The sequence below is a fragment of the Sciurus carolinensis genome, chromosome 11 (assembly GCF_902686445.1).
Source record: "Sciurus carolinensis chromosome 11, mSciCar1.2, whole genome shotgun sequence".
NCBI classification, from domain to species: Eukaryota; Metazoa; Chordata; class Mammalia; order Rodentia; family Sciuridae; genus Sciurus; species Sciurus carolinensis.
This window is the reverse complement of record NC_062223.1, coordinates 130,857,049-130,876,403: the sequence shown is the minus strand read 5'-3', so window position 1 is coordinate 130,876,403 and position 19,355 is coordinate 130,857,049. Positions and strand designations below refer to the sequence as shown.

At 40.3% G+C, this 19,355-nt stretch overlaps 1 non-coding gene across 1 annotated transcript; it reads right to left on the bottom strand.

Moving 5' to 3' along the window:
- Positions 1 to 1,305: 1,305 nt before the first annotated feature.
- On the bottom strand, positions 1,306 to 1,431 carry LOC124960848 (U6atac minor spliceosomal RNA). The gene has a single exon (XR_007104169.1). It is a non-coding gene; the product is annotated as a U6atac minor spliceosomal RNA (small nuclear RNA).
- Between the last annotated feature and the right edge of the window lie 17,924 nt (positions 1,432 to 19,355).

Sequence of the window (19,355 nt, the reverse complement as noted above, 5' to 3'; positions counted from 1 at the left end):
AAAGGCAAGAAAATATGTATATATGTATACATTCCCTATAAAGTCTAATACAAGAAAGTTAAAGCAGGCAATGAGGTCAGAACATGTTTGGAGAGATGGTCCTAAATGGAGGGCCAAAATTGGACAGAGAAAGAAAGTGGAGATAGATCATATTTTTAAAATCCAGAGAAAAGAGAATGGTGTGAGAAAAGAGTGGTTAATGTTGTAAGGAGTTCTTACGGCTCACTAGACAGTTCTCTTTCCCATTACACAGGCAAATATCTCTCTTTTTACTTTCTTGAAAACTCAGTCTGTATGTATCTGGATACACACATATAGACTTGTGCGCACATGCATGGATACATACACTGTTTTTCCTGCATTATGTTCAAGGAAAACAAAAGCTATTAAGCAGTCATTTCTTCAATTTTCTTCCACCAACCTTAAAAATAAACCTGCATCCATACTGGACCAAGAACATCTAATTATCCCTTTTTCTTTTCATTTACTGTATTAAAATGTGCATAGGATACTATTTATATTTATAATTTAGCCATTTTCAAGTGCACAACTCAGTGGCATTGAGTATATAACTATCATCATCATCATTTCCAGAATATTGTCATCATCCCAAACAGAAAGCCTATATCTGTTAAATAATAAGTTTCTGCTCCCAGCTTCCCCTGCAGTACCTAGTAATCACTGCATGCATTTGTCTATTCTAGATACTTCATGTAATTAGAATCATATTGTGGTTATCCCTTTGTGCCTACCTTATTTCATTTAGCATGTTTTCAAGGTTCATGCATGTTGTAGCATGTGAAGGAATCATCTTCCTTTTTTAAGGACAAATAATATTTCATAACATGCATATACCAAATTTATTCACTCATCTATTGATGGTCACTTGGGTTTTTTTCTATCTTTTGGCTCTTGTGGATAATGCTGATATAAACATTGGTATACAAATGTCTGTTTGATTTCCCGCTTTCAATTCTTTGAGGTATATAACCAAGAATGGAATTGCTGAATCATTTGGAAATTCTGTTTAGATTTTTGGGGAACTGCTATCCTGTTTCCACAGTGATGACATTATTTTACATTTCCGCCAGCAAAGCACAGGAGTTTCAATTTATCCACCCCTATGCAAACACTTCTTCTTTTCCTTTTCTTCCTTCCTTCCTCCCTCCCTCCCTGCCTCCCTCCCTCCCTCCCTCCCTTCCTTCCTTCCTTCCTTTCATTCTTTTTGTTAATAAACATCCTAATGGGTGTGAGGTAGTAGTACTTCACAGTGTTTTTTGTCTTTCCTTAATTACTAGTGATGTTGAAACACCACAGTTACATGACACCAAGAATATGGCAAGGCCTTAACCATATGTGTGTCCTATGAGGCTGAAGACCTTTACTTTCCTTCACAAGAGAAATATTGACCTCTCTACAGTCATAAAAAATTATCAATATTCCTCTTCCCTTTTCCATGGTGATAACCCAGGATAATGCATTCTTCACATTCCCTTGCATCCTCTTTTTTATCTATTCTAATTAGTTATACATGACAGTAGAATGCATTTTGATCCATCATACATAAATGGAGTATAACTTCTCATTCATCTGGTTGTACGTGATGTAGAGCTACACAGGTCATGTAATCATATACACCACAGGGTGATAATGTCTGGTTCATTCTAGTATCATTCCTACCTGCATGCCCCCTTCCCTCCATCACTTCCCTTTGTCTAGTCCAAGGTACCTGTATACCTCCACTCCTGTTATTGTGAAATTAGCATCCACATGTCAGAGAAAACATTTGGCCTTTAGTTCTTTGTGATTGGCTTATTTTTCTTAGCATAATATATTCCAGTTCCATTCATTTATCAGTAACTGCCTTAATTTCATTCTCCTTTAAGGCTGAGTAATATTCCATTGTGTATATATACCACAGTTTCTTTATTCATTTATCCATTGAAGGGCACTTAGTTTGGTTTCATAGTTTAGCTCTTGTGAATTGAGTTGGTATAAACATTGACGTGGCTTCTTCACTGTAGTATGTTGATTTTAAGACATTTGGGTATAAGCCTAGAAGTGGGATAACTGAATCAAATGGTGGTTCCATTCCAAGTTTTCTGAGGCATCTCCATACTGCTTTCCATAGTGGTTGCATCAATTTGCAGTCCCACCAGCAATGTGTGAGTGATGTGGCCATGTGAGTAAATTCTGGCCAAAGTGTGTGACTGATAGTACTGTGGTTAGATTCCCACAAGCCCTCTCTGGAAGGCAGGATGCCTCTGCATTCTACCCCATCTTCTTCAATTCTTCCCTCATCTCATGATTGACATACAGATGTTGCCATCTTAGTCCAGGAAATCAAAGTCGTATGCCACAGATCCAAATAACAAAAAAGGCCTGGAACTCTGAGTTTCAGGAACACCACACCAGTCTTGAACAGACAAGGCAGTGTATTTTTATAACCAGAAGGATAACCTTCTATCTTATTTAAGCCACTTTTATTGTATAAGCACTGATTCCAATTGTTATGAATATTCCTCAATACATTTCTCCTTATTTACTTTAAATAATAATGGGATCAGTCCTTGTCCTTCTCTTCAAGTCTCGTTCTGTTTTTTAAAATATTTTATTAGTTTTAATTAGTTAGACATGACAGTAGAATGAATTTTGATACATCATATTTAAGGGAGTATAATATATCATTCTTCTGGTTATACATGATGTAGGATAGTAGACTGAATCAGACATTATTACCCTGAGTACATATATAACTATATAATGGTGGGATTCTACATCAAGTCTCATTCTCTCACCTGTGCTCAGGATGTGCCATCCCTCCCACATGCTTATATCTCTGAGGGACTTACTCATCCAGGTGTCTCCTAAGTCTTCCTATCCTTCTTCCTTTTTACTGACACTTGCTCATCAGCATTCAAGCGAGTCTTTCCCAATGTGTAAAGGCAACAATAACATCCTCTCAGACTGTAATCTTCCTTTCCTTCATATTTCTCTTTCTTAACAATAAACCATTCACATTTTCTCACTCTGCTTCATCTCACTACCATCTCCCACCCTATGGTTCCTCCTACAAAACCATTCTCAACAAATAATTAGAAGATATTATTTTGACTAATGTCCTTTAATCCTTTAGAAACATTTGACATTACAAATATCCCTACCATCCCCAAATTTACATCCTTTGAGCTCAATGTTTTCATGTTTTTCTGATTTTTCTCATGTTTTTGGTCACTCCTTGTCAATCTGCTTTACCATATCTCTTCTCTTCACAATCTTCAAAAACTAGTGCTCTTCCCTCATTACTATACATATACTCTATTCTCTCACTAAGTAATTAATTGTATCTGTGTTGAAGACCCTTTGGTAAACCCAGGTACCTCACTAGAATTCCAGATCCATCTGGCTAGCTTCATAATGTAGAATTTCTCAGAAACCCATTGTGACCCAAATGGTGTCCATTACCATTTTTCTAAAGCCTCCACTGAACCACTCACTCAAAGATTAGAAATTCTGTTATCCTTTTCTTTATCATTTATTATACCTTTTCCTTTCCATCTCCAAGTCTCAACCCTCTCCCTCCAAACTCCAGAATATCTTCATATCTCTCCATTTCTTCAACCTCCGTGCTGGTGGCCTCCTGCCTACCTGACTGCAATATCCTCTGAAAGATTCCCTTTCCGCTGGTCATATCTCCTTTAATTCTCATACTGTAACTTGAGTGCCTTTTTGACATTTTCACCAACCCCAACTAATGTTATTAATGAATTAAAACCAAAAATCTGATCATGTTACTATCTAGCTTGAAACCTTTCAACACATCCTCTTCCTTCATTATAAAAATCTTTAATAAGAGCCAGGCAAGTGCTGAGCACTGGCTACCTCTACTTATAACTCTTGTCTTTCTACGCACATTCCCCTTCTTCTCACCACTTTTCCTGAAAACCACACAAGTATACCCAACCTAGCCAGATTTGATTTTGGAATCCTGAATTCCTATCACACTGTTCTACCTCTACACTTCAGCATATGCAGTTTCCTCCACTTGTAGCAGTTATCTCTCCTCTCACCTCAATGAATCTATTCATGTCTGTCTCAGTTTTAACACCTCTTCCTTACAGATGACTTCTTAGGCCTGAAAGTTCTCCTAGATGTTGCTGTAGTAGACCGGACTTGCTTTATCCACACTGTTTTGAATTGTCTATTCGACTGAGCATAAGAACCATGTGTGACTTGCTGTTCATGCCCAGTACACAGTAGGGTCTAAATAAATGATAGTGGAATGGATGAAATATAAATACGAGCAGAACCTGCCCGTTTCCTCAGATGCATTTTTGTTGCCTCTGTTTTATCATAAATCTTGATGATGTGGAAATGTCATGTCTATGTCATTTGAAGATGACACAAAACTGTTGGTGACAGCTCATCAAGATTCTAAAATAATCTCAATGTATTTAAATAATGGACCAAAGCTGCAATAAAATTCAAGTATTTAGAAGAGACATTTGAGGGAAATCAGCTACAAGGAAGAATAGGAGAGGTCTTCCATAACAGCTTCCTTTGTAACAGGAGTAAAAACCACCTCAGTATGAGCTAATGATGTAATAGATCTTTTAAAAATAAGAGAAAAGAAACTAACACAAAAATTGAGTGGACCATGTAACTGTAAACTCTAAACTTTTCTGGGTATTAGTCCACTCCCCAATTTGCCAATCAGGTTACATCAGGAAGAGTCTGCAGTGGTAATAACTTTCAGGTTGATCACTATTGATCTGTACATGTTCAAAAGATAACGATCAGAATGATTAGTGGACTGGAAACTAAGTCATATGATGATCACAAAAAGGAACTAAGGACATCAAGATAAGATAAGTAGACTCCATGATAGTCATCTCTTAGAAAGTGGATAATACAATCTTACTTGTACTCTGACAGCTCTAAAAGGCAGAAATTAAGGAGAGGCAAATTTTTGCTGCATGTACATTAAAATTGTATTCAGCACAAGCAAAAGAGAACTAATTAGTTGGGATTATTTTTCACAAGTGATAATAAGTATAAAAATATGCATACCAGAGTTGGTGAAACTGCTATCATCTTGAACCTGAGTTCCATTCATTAGACTGAGTTGTATGAAATTACACATACTCAATTATTTTTGATCTACCAAAATAGCAAGTCCATGTGGTTTAAAATAAAAGCTTCCTTCTCTGAGTATTATTGGTCTTTGCTTTCATATTAGCTTTTGAACCTCCAAGACAATATTCCAGTCACCCAGCAAGAAGGGAAAATGATAAGGACCATCTGAGCCCAATCCCTATAACTCTACCCAGCAATCTTGTGCTTACATACTATTGGACTAAACTGCATTACATGATCATACCCGGCTATAAGGGAATCTGGGAGGTGAATATTTTATATGTGCATATTTCTACCCTGTAAAGATGTAAGAGTACCATTTGTATAGGAGAAGATAGAATTGATATAGAGGAAGCATCAACATGCATACTAGAATAGTAAAATATTTTTTACAGTGTTTATCAACTATGAGAAAGGGTAATAACACCAATTATTCTCAGCTGCACCTGCCATTCTTTCAAAACAGAAGAAACCCCTATGTATACTTTTTTAGATTCCAGTCTGTTCTTTCAAAATATGTAGACATATTCAATGAGAAATTTTGAGAGTCAGTCCTGGGCATCTAAGTAGGTAAAAATCTCCAAAAGTGACTGTGACAGACAGTCAGAAAGGGGAACCACAACTCAGTTAGTGAGTGACTGACCATTGGAAATTCTGGAATTGCTGATCAGGAATTAGTGAATCCCAAAGTAATTGTGACCTTGGGAAGGAAACTGGACAAGTAAAATTCCAAGGTATCTTGCAACTCTAAGAAACTATCAAAAACCTTTGGATTTGATGATTGAATTATTTTGATCTTGAACAAGGCTTTAAAACTGTGAGAAGGTAATGAAAAATGGTGATAAGGCATGTAGATCCTTCTGGAGAAGGAGACTGAGCAAATTATGTACATGTACAAATATGGCATAATGATTCTCACTATTATGTATAATTATAATTCACCAATAAAAAGTAAATTTTAAAAAGTTTTCAGAGAAAAGGAAGAAGAAATATAGAATAATTAGTTAATTCAAAATTCTTTTCAGAATTAGAAAAATGGTTCATCAAACTATGGATGTTCATGCATTACTAATTGCAGTAAGGAAAAAGCTGTCAATCAATCTTTCCCATACCTAAGCCAAGTTTCATCTATTTAGGTGGAAAGTCAGATGGCCCATTGGAAAGCTTTGTGAGTGAAGAAAAAGAGAGTAGATTTGAAGAAACAGAAAACACTTGATTCGACTTTAAAAAAATATCTATCCAGTCACTTTCCTCTTTTCTTAGATTCAGAGTTTCCTTGTCCCTCCTGCTCTTTCTGATAGCAACTCTCACCCAGCTGAAGAAAAGTTCAGGCATCCCTCCTTCTCACCAACATGATCTACTCATTATGAGAGTGACTATTTTCAGCTCTTGGGTAAGTTTAGCCTAAAATATTGAACTCCTCCAGGAAATACTTAGTTGTGTATAACATATTTTTTATTATTGATTATAGCCAGGAAGGATTACTAATATATGGGATAATAGATTTATGGTCCAAAAAATCTTCTCAGAAAAAAGATGAGATAAATATAACAAGACGACTTTGGAAAGGGTAAATTTTGAGATCAGGCTCTTGCATGTGTAGTAAGATGACACAGGCAAAGGGCACAGAAGGATTCCATTAACACCTCACCATAAGTTTACTGAGTTACATGGCCACTGAAATACTCAACAGAATCTCTGGCCTTTTTCTCTTCCTCTTCCTTTCTCTTTTCCTTCTGTCCATAAAAAAATGTCACTTTTTCCCTACCTGCTTGTCTAAGTCTGCTAGAAATATAAATATAAACAAGTCAGCCCCTGATCTTCTAGAGCTAACAACTTAATAAGGGGAGATAGGTGTGTGAACCGGTAACTACATAAAATGCTGTTTAAGTACAAGTGCAATGGAAGCATACAGGAAGGAAAGAGGGACTTTGAAGGACTACTGGGCCTTAATTTTGTCTTACATATGTAGACAAGGACAGGGTGGTGCCTGAGCATAAGCAAAGGACTGTGTCACATGTACTATAAAGAGGGAACCACAGCAGCAACCAAGGAGTTCATGGAATTGGGTGTGCACAGGAATAGGGGAGACAGTCAAACAGAGGCCAGACCCTTAGGATTATCTCATGCCTTGCTAAAGAGTTGAGATGCTTTGGGATTGGTAAAGACTGTGTCCTTCAATGTACTGAACTAGTCATAAAACCCTGGAAAAAGAATACTTTAAGAAGAATACAGTATATGTAGAATAACTTTAGAAGAAAGCAATCAGTACATTTTCTATAGACAATTATATAGCAAAATCAGAGGAAATTTTTCAATTATTTAACCTAGCAGAGATTTGAAGGAGACAGAGAGAGAATCATGTTATCAAATATTCAAAAAACAATTATATTGCAGAAAAATTAGACCTGCTCCGTGGGTAGTAGAATTAGTGGCAATAATAATACTATTAGGTAATAATTATTGAGTAATGACTATGTTCCAAGCAGTATCCCAAGCTCTTTATCTGCATTAACTTATTTAATCTTATAACAGTTATAAAAAGTGAGTCCATTTTACTGAAAAGGGAACTGAGACACGCAGAGTTTCAATTCAATTGTTCAGTCAATTGTTGTAGGTCTCAAACTAGGTTGAGCCAGACCCAAAGGATCTGGCCCTGAAGTCACTATGTTATGACTCTCCAGATCCAGGGAAAATGACTGGACTCTAAAGGAAAGCAGAAATTTCTGCTGCCTCAATTCATTCTTTTACTTCTCATCTTCTTGTGCTCCTGAAATTCAACCAAAAGAAATCTGAAGAAATACATGTTCCCCATTTTTAAAGACAGCACAATAGCTGCGCTGTGAAGGGATCAGGGCTCAAAGAGGGAGGGGTCGAGATAAAACATCCTGGAGGCCCCTATGAGTTGTGATTCTAGGGTTGTCTGACACTGTGGGGTGAGTACTATGAGGAGCCAGATAACTAAACTTGACACAAATCTTCATGGAAGTAGTTCCACATGTGCCTCTTAGATCTACTGACTCCATTAAAAAATGAGCACATTTTCCATGCAGGATTTGACCTGACTTGGAGGGCGAAGCCAGCATGATTATTTCTGCTTAATACATAAAACTGCAAAATTGCCATTGAGGTTCTGGGTGTGAGTCTTTATTGACCATGAGAAGGACAGCAGTGGAGGAATACAGTGGGCTAACAGATTCCTGGAGAAAGGTAAGTGAAGCTGGGAGGAAGTGAGATAAACAATCCTCACCCTTAAGGATGATATTCTTCTGAAGTTCAACATTGTTCAGCACTCTCCCAATCTGGCTTAAACAGATTGACCTTGACCTTCACTCAAAGGCCTCCTGAATTTCTCCTGTAGGAAGCCTTAGAGATGGATCAATTAAGAGTCATTATCATTCCTTATTCTCCCTATTTGAATGCTGGGAATAGTTTCTGCTCATGTCCTCAGCATGCTTTCAGCCTAGGATAAATAAATGCATGCATACATGGATGGACAGTGTTGCATGTATGATACATCATGTGGTGTTTGAGTGCACATACACCACTTCCACTTTCTGACTCTGTTCATCCATCTGTGACTGTGTTTATATTCTTAGCTTCCTGCAGGCAGAAACAAGTTCTGTTTTCTTCAAGCACCACTACCTATCAATAACTACACTCAAAAAGACTATTTGCAGAATTGCCAAATGTAGAATTTGGAATGAAACTTCAAAGTCTTTTAGTCTGACTGTTTTATTTTAGCATGGAAAAACTGAGGCCAATCTAGGGGATGTATCTTACCCAAGGTGGCAGAACATTTTCAGATGGCTTTAGAGGTATAGTTTCTAATCTGGTTGAGGATTAGAACCTCTTAAAGAGGACTTTAGGAGTGCCATTGCAGATCCTCATTACAAAGAAATTCCAACCAAATCAGTCTGTGGTTGGGTATGAACATTGGTATTTTTTTTATGAAGCTCCTCAGGTGATCCTATGCAATAGCAAGTTTGTAAACAACTGGCTCAAAGATGGAGACTATAGGAAATAAACTAGATCATGACTATCTACTGAGGATCTTTTCAACTTCTGAGATAGGGTCAGAAGATGTAGTATTGCTCTAGGCTGCTGGACTTGGAAGAATCATGGGTCCATGAAAAAGAAAATTACCTGTTCTTGTACACAAGGAAAGCTAAGAATAATCACCTCCACCAAATGAAAATGCAGATAGAAGCAGCTCTCCTAAAGCACTGAGGTTGGCCCTAGTGTGCAGTGTGAAAATAAAAGAAGCTTTTGTCCCTTTGAGCACATTCAGCTGAAGACACAAGTTGGTGGATTAAAAGGAAATGGATGTACAGAAGGTGATGCAAGGTGAAGACCCAAATATCAGAGAGCACTGGAAGAAAATAAATAACTTTCTTTAGTTACCAATGCATTTGTATTTTTCTAGGAACCCTAAATTAGGGTCTGAGAAGTAGATAGCAAGGGAAAGTCATTCTCAAAAAAAGAGGAAACTATGAATCCCACATAAAGGTCAAATGGCAGCATTCATCTCACCCAGACCTGCTGCCTGAAGCAAATTCTTCCCTGGCCTTTTCTAGAGTTTCCTCCTTTTATTCTCTTTGGCCTCTTGTGCTGTTGATAAGGTGGGGATAAAGGAAGCGGTGAGGGTGAGGCAGGGCTGGATGGCAGTGGTGTTAAGAATCAACCAAGTACTCAATGACACGAGACAAATGTCAGGAGGCCATTTACTCTTGCCGGGTTTCACCATCCAGCATACAACTGAAGACACATAGGACTCCCATGAGCTCCTCTTAGGCAAGGGGTGAGGGGGAGTCAGCAAAAGTAGCACCTCTGACCTGCTACCACACTGAGCCAGGGTGTGAACATCCTCCCCCAGTTCTCCCATCTCAAAACAAGGATGAAGGGCTGATGACCTTCTAGCCATCCCATCATCATTTCCACAAGGGACCAGAAGCTATGACATGAGTCTTTACCTTGCTTCTGGCATTCCTATTGTAATTCAAGTCAAGCAAAATTTAGGAGATCATACCAGGTCTTTGGTCTTATTCTTCCATTGTTTTTACTCACTGCTGTATTCCCTACAGCTAAAATAATGCAAGGAACACAGTAGGCATTCAATTAACACTTATTGGTGATTGAACCAGCACACAAATAAGCCATTAAATAGATTTTGGAATTGGGGTTAGAGTTTGGTAATACTTCCAAGATGCACAAAGAAGCATTGCTAGAAAGTGAATTTGGAAGAGTAAGATAAGCCAAAAACAGCCAGTCTTTTAATCAGTTTTTTTTTTTTTTTATTACTGCAAAGGCCAATACTCTCACAGAGATTGAAAAACAAAACAAAACAAAAATAAATAAATAAATTTAGAAACCTAAGATGTCCTCAGTAACAGAACTGAAGAATGTGTTTTCCAATATTTGATTTCCTAGCTTGACAGTCTTTCTTGAAATACTCTCTTCTGGGCAATGAAAATGTGAATCTTTGTCGGTTTGTTTTGCAGTTTGCAAATGACTTACAGAGCTCTTCTGGCAGAGTTTCTGTTTTTCCTCTTGCAAATAAACAAAAGGCCATTTCTCTAATATGACTTAAGTGGGAACGATTCTGTGATCTCCTGTCATGATTTTGGATGGAGGAGTAAAGGAGAGGAAAGTAGAAAGAACAAGAAAAACTAGAACAAAGCAGAATAAGGAAACTGAGAGGAAAAAAGAAGAAAAGAGGCAGAGATAAATTGGATATGGAAAATTAGAATGTCCGGGAGATCAAATAGCTTAAGACTCAGTAGTCAATAGGATCCCAGACACCCTGACTGGGGATGACTGAGCTCACTCATGGTCTGCTGGTTCTCCCTCCATCCCGTTCCACCTGTCATCAGGGCTCCAAGTGAACTGGGAAGACAGACCTTCCCCTCCTTCTAGGCAAGCCTGCATGAGGCAGAGCAACCCCTGCCAGCTTGACCTAGATCTGTCATCTGATCAATTATTTTTTCCATAGAAGAAGAGAAGGGAAAACTAAAGGAAGAAAGAAAAAAGGTAAATAGGAAAAAGAGAAATGGACAGAACTGAGAAGGGGGCAGAGAGCAGAGTGGGGTGGGGAAGAGAATGAAAGGGAAAGTAGATGGACTCCCGTGTCTTTAAGCAGGGATGGAAAGAACAGGCTTAATTTGGAAGATTACATGAATAAATAAATATGTAAAAGACAATACAAACTCTCAGAGGTTACTGGCCAAAATCATAGGCAAAACAGAAATAGCTCTCTTCTTCCCAACCTTTGCTAATCCAAATTAGGTCAGGGATTCCCCCCACCCCCATGGAACTCTTACCTCGGGCTCCCATCCTTCCCAAGGCTCCTCCTTTCTGCCATTCTTACTATTGGCACTACACCTCCATGTGGAACCTGCTTTCACAAGTGGAAGGGGCAGGGAGTGCTCCCTGCCAGCTTCCTCTAAGGAAGCTGCTGGCCCCTCCCCAGTGCTCCCTCCAATGGAATGGATCATCTGCCACCAGGGAAGAGAACGTCCTGGGGAGAACAGCGAGGATGACACCTTTCCCAACCTGTATGCCATTCACTACCTTATGCTTGCATATTTTCACTTTTTATGTTTAATTTGTTTTTATTGAATTTCAAATGACTATAGACATAAAGTAAACATGTAACGAGCCAATAGAGCAGAAAGGAAGTAAACCGCATAAATACAACCGGGCTCAGCATGGAGTTCCACTTAGCACCACATGTTTGGAGTGTTACAAGCATTAATGAGTCCTTACAACACCCAGGGGAGTCGCTCCCCGGCCTGGCGGGCAGGTGGGGAAAGAGGCTCACAGAGGGAAAGATTTTTCCCTATAGAAGACACAGGAAAGTTTGAGCTCAGATATGTACATGTTCCCCACTGAGCTGTGCTCAGGTCACTAGAATTGGCTTGACACCTGGAGGCCATACACATGGGGTATTTAAAGAGTGTGTAGGACCTCTATTAAGGCTAGATATAAAGCAATAATTTTTTTTTCTCACTCTAAGTTGTGGGCAGAAACGGGCCAAGAGATGAGCAAAACAAAAAAAGGAAGAAAAAAAAAAACTTGGAAAAGAATCAAATCTCTAACCTAATGATCATCTCAAAACTTTTTCACTCTGAGTGGACAACAAGACCATTGCCAATCTTTCCAGCGTGTGTTTCTTGCATATGGCAGGATCACATATTCCACATTGATTCACAAATTCTGCTACTCCTTAGGTTATTATAAGAGTTCACTTCATCCCAGGGGATGATTGTGGCTGAAGCCAACACTGACCTATCCAAGATGTGTAGCCAGAAACAGCTTTGGTCACTGTGTCTCATCTCTGCCAGAATGAATGCATACAGAAAAGAGATCCCCAGGGAATTGCTAGAAGGCAATCCAGACTGGAACACCTCTGCAGGGAAACAAAAGACATTCTAAAGTCACTGTTCAAGACCCCCTAATTAATAAAAGTGCTGTAAAAGAAGTTTACTAAGGAAGAATAGCAGGCAGGGACTACACATTATCACTGATACAAAGGTGTTCTTGTGCTTATACTTGACTTTAAATAACCAAAAAAGGAAGGATCAGCACCAGGACCAGATACACACTTGGCAAATAAACTAACCTGGGATGCTTGGTAAATAGACAATTCCAAGAATTACCTTCATGCAACAAGACGCTGTGGTCACAGCTGGCACTGCTCAGCAAATGCTCAGAGAATCAGTGCTGTTGATAGGGCTGTATCCCAACAGAAAGTATGGAAGGGACTTACATTTGTAGTGCTCAGCACACCCTGCTTATAACTACCCTCAAGCTGGCAACTCCAAGCATGGCAGTCAAGAACCACATGCCAACATCAGGTCTAGAGTCTCATCACCCCTAACTGATAATTCTGTGTTGTCACTGAACATTGTTAGGGTCTCATCTGCATCCCTCTGATCTCAGAAGCATTGCCTGGCTCTGGCTGCTGCAGGCACCCACATGTTTACCATGAGTGGCAGGAAGTTGACTGGTCTGTCCCAGTGAATGGTGCCCATGACCTCAGCATTGAGCAAAGGACAGTTTGAACTTGGCCAAACCTCCTTTCCCTTCCAATCCGCCCTGTCTGTGTCTCTAGTGGTCAGACAAGTTGATGTGGAGGAGAGAAAATTAGAAAGGTGTGAGAAGAATTTAGCCAAACTAATCAGAAGGTGTTCAAAGGAACAATGATCCTTCGAAGGAGAAATGGTCGGGTTTCTAGAAAGAGAAAATCCGCAGCACACCCAGTCATTCTTTTCAGAGCCTCTCGTGGCAGAAGGTGGGCGGTGTGCTGAAAAGGACAGCGCCTGATGCAGCTTCCCTGCTCCTGTTCCCAGAAAAGAGGTGCCTCTAGTTAATCAACCCTGGTGAATCTCAGGGCCAGTGCCCCAGGGAGCCAATCACCTCCTCCCAGCTGCCCACACTAATCAGCACGCTGATTCCTTGGAAATTCCCTCCTACTCTATAAGCTGGATCATGGTTGCTGGTTGGGTTGTGGGAAGTTGCAGATCAGGGAGGGGTTCAGCACCTGCCACCAACACCGCACGCCCTTTCAAGAGGCAGGAAACACTGGAAGTAGCAGTCTTAGGAAGAGCCAGTTTAAAACAAAAACAGAGAAGAAAAAAATTGCCTTGGAATGTGTACTGCATTCTAACTAGTCCCTCTGGGTCAATGCAATAGAGGTGGATTATTGCAGGCAAGACCTGGGCTGCCTCAGTAATTCTGTAAGTTTGATAAGAGATAGCTAGCAGACTCCAGCTTCCTTCCCCTGAAAGAGAAAACAGATATCACCTCTGCCACATCTGCCTGGCATATGGAATGGGAGTTCTTTGGGGTCATTCTGCCTTAAAATTGGGCAGCCTCGTTCTATTATGACACACTGAATCCTATTCAGAGTTGACTGAATGTGGCCAGCAAAAATAAAGCCATCACTCTCCTTAGGAAATTCAGGATTTGGTGGAATGTGTCCAGGTCTGAGATATCCTGGTCACCACTACCCCCACCCCAAGATAGCAATGAGGCCATGAAATCAGATTTTTCCCCTGGAGAAATTTGTACAACTACTTTCTTCTCATCTATTCAGGAACGATTCAAAGTACGAGCAAATATTATGCTTCCCTGCATTTATTTCTGATGAAAAAAAAAAATCACGTATGCTAATTTATATGTAAATTCAGTATGGCCCTGGGGCTCCTGGCATGCAGCCAGTGGGGCTGTTGACAGTGGAATTTTGGCCCTTGTCTCCAGGTTGAAGTTCCGATAGAAGAGGCACAGATCTCGAGACAGATGGAGATGACTGAGGGCTTGGGACCTTTCCTCTCCCTGGACTCCTCACTCCACGCCCTGCCTAGTTAGTTTGCATTTCTGTTATCAGAATGCAAGAAGCAGTTTCCCTAAAGGTACATGATTGTGAATTCAGTTTCCCCATTGCCAGTTTAGAACTCAGGTCTCCCTGTACACCCAGGGGCACGCGCGCGCGCACACACACACACACACACACACATGCACGCGCACACTGCTACTGTTCCACATTATGTAAGAGGAGTCAACCAAGGATGCCTCTAACTTCAAACCCTTCACTCTTACACACATCAATGCCCCAGGGGAGAGTAGAGCCATCCAAGGCCCAAGGCCCTCTGGGGTTGTGCACAAGATATGATGTCATGGATACCTCTGCAAAGTCCACCACCCTGGACCTCCTTGTGATTCAACACTGATCCCTCCCTCCTTGGTCCCCCCACTTTCCTTCTGGAGCTCCAGCCAAGGGTGCACACACACGTGATTCTTTCCAACAGGATCCCACTGTGCACCTTGTGTGGATCTGCAGGGGACAGCAGTCACCCCCAAAACCTGACCTCAGACAGGAATCAGCAGGACTAGAGCAAAGGACTGAACAAAATCACCAGAACACTGTATTGCAGTGATAAGAGAATGATACTGATGGGACTCCCATCCTTTTTTTTTTTTTTTTTTTTCACTTTGCCCGTCAGAACTTTCCTCAGGGAATACAACTGCATAGGATAGCAGCTCCCCACTCTCCCTTGGGTGGGCCCTCCTGGAGATCCCTGCTGGACCACCCAGGGAAAGTTTCTCTGCCTATGTCAGTCCTACGAGTTTATGCGTCTTTAATGTGAAGGAACGAAACTAGAGCCCCCAAAGGACAGGGTGGGTGGGAACAAGCAGGTTAGCGGCTCATTCTGCTGCTGGAATAAGTGTGAGGGCTGGGGCAGGGGGTGGGGGCTCCACAGTGCAGCAAACGGACTCAAGGTGGAGGCAGATTCCAAATGCACCTGCACCCAGCACGGCAAACATCAAAGCGCACACCGCAAGAGAGCACGGCTGGCTCTCAACTGCAGCCCCTGGCTTGGCTTCCCAGCCAATAAATAAACAGAAAATTAGCATTCGGCTCTTACTGCCTCTCTCCTTTCAACTTAGAAAAGCTTTTCGGAATTTCAGAACCCTCTGCTTCACTCCTTTTTATTTGTTTGTTATCCACAATCCCCACCCCTACCCAGGCCCCCACCACAAACACACCCCCAAACACATTCTAAACTAACACAGTTGTTCACCACTGCTGCAAATTGATTCATCCCTCGGAGCCAGATCGCTGACCAGCACCTTTCAGGAGGCACCCGATTGTTTCTAGCCTGCGTTTTTTTTTTCCCTTCCATTTGCTCTTTTTAAAAGCTTTGCAAGTTCACTGGCCGATATTTAAAGTTTCCTCGTGTGATTTCTTCCCAGTCACATAAGCAGCACATCAGCAACCCCACCACCCTCCCCATCTGTAGCATTCCCCTGCTTACATGCGGGCTGTCTTGTGTATGTGTGCAAGAATGCACGAAGCCAAGGAGCCCAGCACACTAACCACGAACCTAACAGGAGTAGCAGACACATTTTCCTTATGCATATACATTCCCCCATTCCGGTAGCAGCCAGAATCAAATCAATATTCTCGCAGCCTGGTCGGGAGAATGAAGTCCCAGCCATGCTGTTTAAACGCTCTCTCCTCCACCTGCAAACCGCGCAGCAGAGCCGACTCCGGGAGTCTGCGAATCATATTAAGCACACTGTACAATTCCTGGGTCTACCGTAGGCAAATCAATAGCAAGCTCTTACCTTGGAAGAGACACAGAGCAGCCAGCCCCGTGAAGATTGCCCAAGAGATAGAACTGTGCATTTTTGCTTGGATGGTTTTCATGATTTTTTTTTTCCTCTTCTTTTTCTTCTTTTTTGTCAGGTTCGGTTTTTTTTTCCTTCCTTTCTTTCTTTCTTTCTTTTTTTTTTCCTGATAGACTGCGTTGCTCTCAAGCTTGTAGGAGGAGATTTAAATCCACTGTTTTGCTGAAGGACACAACAAGGAAGCCGAGGGTGCGAGAGAGTATGACTTCTCCGTAATTATCTCCACTCATACTCTGGCACTGAGGCCCATTGTACAATCTGGCCCTGGACAGCCCTCCTACAAGCAGCAGTCATTGGTTCTAATCCAAGGATTGACAGAGCTACAACACACGCGCGCGGGCACACACACACACACACACACACACACACTCAGGAATCATTTACTGGGCAAATCAGGCTAGCTGATTAAAGAGACAGGAGCCTGGAGAGATGGAATGATAAATGCCACTTTGCCCCTTTTATATTACTTTCATTTTTTAGACTTGACAGTCTCAGAGCCCCCAGCATCAGAAAGAAAATCCCTTTCCCCCTGGCATTCCCTGGCCTCCTGAACTCAGCTTCCTTTTGCACTGGAAAAATCCCATAGCCAGCAACGGCTTGCGGGAAATTTTAAAGGGATATTTTCATGCTCAGTGAAACTTACAAGAATGAGTCAAATTCCATTTGTTGGTTCCTATTTTCCTCTCCAATGGAAATATCATTCAGTGACAGATTTTTTTTTCTCTCCCCTCTCATCAACCTTTCCATTTAGTTGCTTTGAAAATAATAAATAACTTTCTATTTTCTCCTCCTGTCACTCCTGTTTCAGAATACCTAGATCACTCCTATTTTTCATTCACTTTCTTTATTTCCTAAGTCATCCATGTACACTTAATACCATGAAAAGAGATTAAGTACATGGGATTTGAGAAGGTCTTCAGTCTGAATATAGAGAAATGTCTTCCAAAGAGAAATTCGGCTATATTCACTGGAATGAATAAAATAAGTATATGTGCTTTAATATGCAGCAAGACAGATTTAAGTTAGATGTACCGAAGAACTGTTTAAGTATAGATTTTGTGGGCAGTTATTAAATGTCCTCAGAGAGTTATAGACATTCATCTCCTTGGTGATAGGTAAGAATTAAAACCAGACACAAGTCATTGGTTGGATTCAATGACTTCTTAAGAGATATAATTCTAAGTCCTGGGAAGTTGATGGTTCTCATTTTGGGCTTTCTGTTATGAGCAGCAAGTTATATGATGTGAACAAAAATTCTGGAAAACTCAGTCCCCCACTGAAACTTCCCTAGCTGATTCTGACAAATTTATACCCTGACTGGATTCAACACACATTTTTAAATATTCTTCCATATCTCTGCAGCTATTTACTATTCTTTTTTTTTAATCCCATAAAATCTTTAAAATATATTATCAAACTGTATAAAATAAGCACTCATTGTCTATAAAATCGTATTCATGGGCACAAAGGTGAAATAAAAACAGCACTGCTGTCTCATACAAATCCTCAACCTGGGTCCCACTCCTAGCTCCATGCACACTGAGGGACCAAGTCAGGTCATTGTACCTCTGTGAAACTTGGCCTCTTGTCTGTAACATTAACGAAATGGAATAATTTCTAAGACTCTTTCAATTTTAAAGATGTTTTATATTGCTTGATTTTTTTTTTTGCCATTAAGTCCTAATTCATACGTCCATCAAAACGTCCTTGATATTGTAAGCTCCCAATGGACAAGAATCTTATCTAGAGATGAGTCTTTTTGTGCAGTGCTCAGCATAGTGACATGTGTAATTAAATGCTTTGGAATGACTGTGACAGCAGGTGATAACAGGGCAATATGGAGGGGAGAGCGGCTTCCCTTTACCACCAACTCACTCTCCCCAGAATGAAAATGAAGACCGCAGCTCATTGATAAGTCTATAGTCCCAACCTGGAAGAGGAAGGGACAGTAACATCTGTCAGTGTCCTACAATAAATCCATACAGTTATCAATTTTTATCAAGTTCGCATATGTGTGGACAACAGTAAGAATTAATCATCGTAGTCAATATTTATTGACCATTTGCTGTGTGTCAGTCATGACAGCGTTTCTATGCACTTCTCTCACCAAATCCTCACAACCTGTGAAGTGGAACTATCATCACGTCCATTGTAGAGATGAGGATGTTGAGGCTCAGGAAAAAGTCGTGCACAGCTACCTAAGTCTTAAGGAATGCAGTCAGGGTTTGAATCTAAGTAGCTGTCTCTCAAATAATCTTCAAAAAATAATATCCTATGCTAAATGCTATGTTATGAAGGGAATCAAATAGCTTCCAGTATTCTTACATATATACATTTTTGCTATTTTTAATGGCATGTAAGATTACAGATTGATACACAGTATGAGACAACACATCTAATGAAATAGAAAAAATATGGAAACCCCAATAGGTTTTAATGATGCTTCAAATGCTTTGCACATATAGCTAATATTATCAGCACATGAGAGATGACCATTTTCTATAGCAGTTTTCTAAAGTTCTGTGGAGATAGTGGGAGTCATGATATACTTTGAGAGTGAGGGAGAATAGATCCAAGGCACAGGGAAGAATAGTGCAGCCAGAGGATTCAATAAATTAAAAATTTAGAGTTGGAAATGCACCAGGTAAATTCATAGCCCTAGAATCCTGCCTGAGATCTTCCATCTAAACCTGCTGCGCTGTGATGAGATTTTTTAAAAACTAAAATAAAGTGAGATCTAGCACAATATCTGACCCTAGTAGATACTTTCTGCACACAGGCAACACAGCCATGGCTGACAGAGGGCAGGCACCTTGAGGCTATTCTGGTTGTCACTGGTATGGCTTCTTTTTTTTTTCTTTTTCATTCTTTTTAGATATATATGACATAGAGTGTATTTTGACATACTATATATACATGTAGTAACTTATTCTATTTAGAATCCTTTCTTGTACACGAGATGTTACGCTGGTCATGTATTTAAATATGAACATAGGAAAGTTATGTCTGATTTATTCTACTGTTTT